This window comes from Phyllobates terribilis, unplaced genomic scaffold (assembly GCF_046119375.1).
Source record: "Phyllobates terribilis strain yellow unplaced genomic scaffold, ASM4611937v1 Scaffold_2608__1_contigs__length_119276, whole genome shotgun sequence".
NCBI lineage: Eukaryota > Metazoa > Chordata > Amphibia > Anura > Dendrobatidae > Phyllobates > Phyllobates terribilis.
The window spans coordinates 97501-100000 of NW_027365365.1; positions in this window are offsets into that span (position 1 = coordinate 97501).

Below are 2500 nucleotides of genomic sequence, written 5' to 3' on the forward strand. Positions count from 1 at the left end.
AGTCGTTTTTGGCAAAATTTCTGACTTTTTGAAAATTTCACAATTTTGTGAAAACTTCCACAAAATGAGGTTCTAGTATGTTAGAGGGCATCCCAGGAGGGCTCCAAAAGTGTGGGTAAAATATATATCCCACAGGGGGAAAATTGAAAAAAAGTTGAAAAAAAAAATTTTTGGGGACTTAGAAAATTTTTCAACTTTTGTCAGACTTCCAGACAGGGGAGCGTGTCAGTGCGCGCATCCGATTTCAGTTCCAGAGCGATTCGCGCGATGAGTCCTTGATACTTAGTCGTTTTTGGCAAAATTTCTGACTTTTTGAAAATTTCACAATTTTGTGAAAACTTCCACAAAATGAGGTTCTAGTATGTTAGAGGGCATCCCAGGAGGGCTCCAAAGTGTGGGTAAATATATATCCCACAGGGGGAAAATTGAAAAAAAGTTGAAAAAAAAAATTTTTGGGGACTTAGAAAATTTTTCACTTTTGTCAGACTTCCAGACAGGGGAGCGTGTCAGTGCGCGCATCCGATTCAGTTCCAGAGCGATTCGCGCGATGAGTCCTTGATACTTAGTCGTTTTTGCAAAATTTCTGACTTTTTGGAAAATTCACAATTTTGTGAAAACTTCCACAAAATGAGGTTCTAGTATGTTAGAGGGCATCCCAGGAGGGCTCCAAAAGTGTGGGTAAAATATATATCCCACAGGGGGAAAATTGAAAAAAAGTTGAAAAAAAAAATTTTTGGGGACTTAGAAAATTTTTCAACTTTTGTCAGACTTCCAGACAGGGGAGCGTGTCAGTGCGCGCATCCGATTTCAGTTCCAGAGCGATTCGCGCGATGAGTCCTTGATACTTAGTCGTTTTTGGCAAAATTTCTGACTTTTTGAAAATTTCACAATTTTGTGAAAACTTTCCACAAAATGAGGTTCTAGTATGTTAGAGGGCATCCCAGGAGGGCTCCAAAAGTGTGGGTAAAATATATATCCCACAGGGGGAAAATTGAAAAAAAGTTGAAAAAAAAAATTTTTGGGGACTTAGAAAATTTTTCAACTTTTGTCAGACTTCCAGACAGGGGAGCGTGTCAGTGCGCGCATCCGATTTCAGTTCCAGAGCGATTCGCGCGATGAGTCCTTGATACTTAGTCGTTTTTGGCAAAATTTCTGACTTTTTGAAAATTTCACAATTTTGTGAAAACTTCCACAAAATGAGGTTCTAGTATGTTAGAGGGCATCCCAGGAGGGCTCCAAAAGTGTGGGTAAAATATATATCCCACAGGGGGAAAATTGAAAAAAGTTGAAAAAAAAAATTTTTGGGGACTTAGAAAATTTTCACACATGTGTCAGACTTCCAGAGAGGGGAGCATGTCAGTGCGCGCATCCGATTTCAGTTCCAGAGCGATTCGCGCGATGAGTCCTTGATACTTAGTCGTTTTTGCAAAATTTCTGACTTTTTGGAAAATTTCACAATTTTGTGAAAACTTCCACAAAATGAGGTTCTAGTATGTTAGAGGGCATCCCAGGAGGGCTCCAAAAGTGTGGGTAAAATATATATCCCACAGGGGGAAAATTGAAAAAAAGTTGAAAAAAAAAATTTTTGGGGACTTAGAAAATTTTTCAACTTTTGTCAGACTTCCAGACAGGGGAGCGTGTCAGTGCGCGCATCCGATTTCAGTTCCAGAGCGATTCGCGCGATGAGTCCTTGATACTTAGTCGTTTTTGGCAAAATTTCTGACTTTTTGAAAATTTCACAATTTTGTGAAAACTTCCACAAAATGAGGTTCTAGTATGTTAGAGGGCATCCCAGGAGGGGCTCCAAAAGTGTGGGTAAAATATATATCCCACAGGGGGAAAATTGAAAAAAAGTTGAAAAAAAAAATTTTTGGGGACTTAGAAAATTTTTCAACTTGTGTCAGACTTCCAGAGAGGGGAGCATGTCAGTGCGCGCATCCGATTTCAGTTCCAGAGCGATTCGCGCGATTGAGTCCTTGATACTTAGTCGTTTTCAGAAGTCACAATTTTGACTTCCAGGACCCGCAAAACGTTTGTAAATTGAGCCCGCTCCCAGTTCCAAGCGTTTTGAGGTGTCCCCGGTTGCAGTAATGCAGCCTGCCCACTAGATGTCGCAAAAGAGACAAAAAGTGAAAAAGAACCAGAATGAGAAATTCCAGGGAGCCGAATCCGCCTGACAGTTCCAGGCGATCGGGCACTTTTTTGCATGCGTCCCTAAAGTGGGTATAGGGTGACACTCCATGCAAAGACCCAGTTTTGCACACCACCGGCAGAATATATGAGAGAGAGGTACCTCTCAGCCCCCGACACATTCGACTCATTTAAGCTGGTTTCACCTCCGTAGGCCTGGGTATGCGTTTTGGCTATGAGTCCCTGTTCGGCTGGAGGTCTGCACCTTGGCTGAACCCAGGCTTCCGCAGCTGCGTGGGGGGACTTTTGCCGGTCGCCTATCCCAAGTCAGAGAGGTGTTCCTGGGTTGAAGTGAGCCTGGCCAGACCCC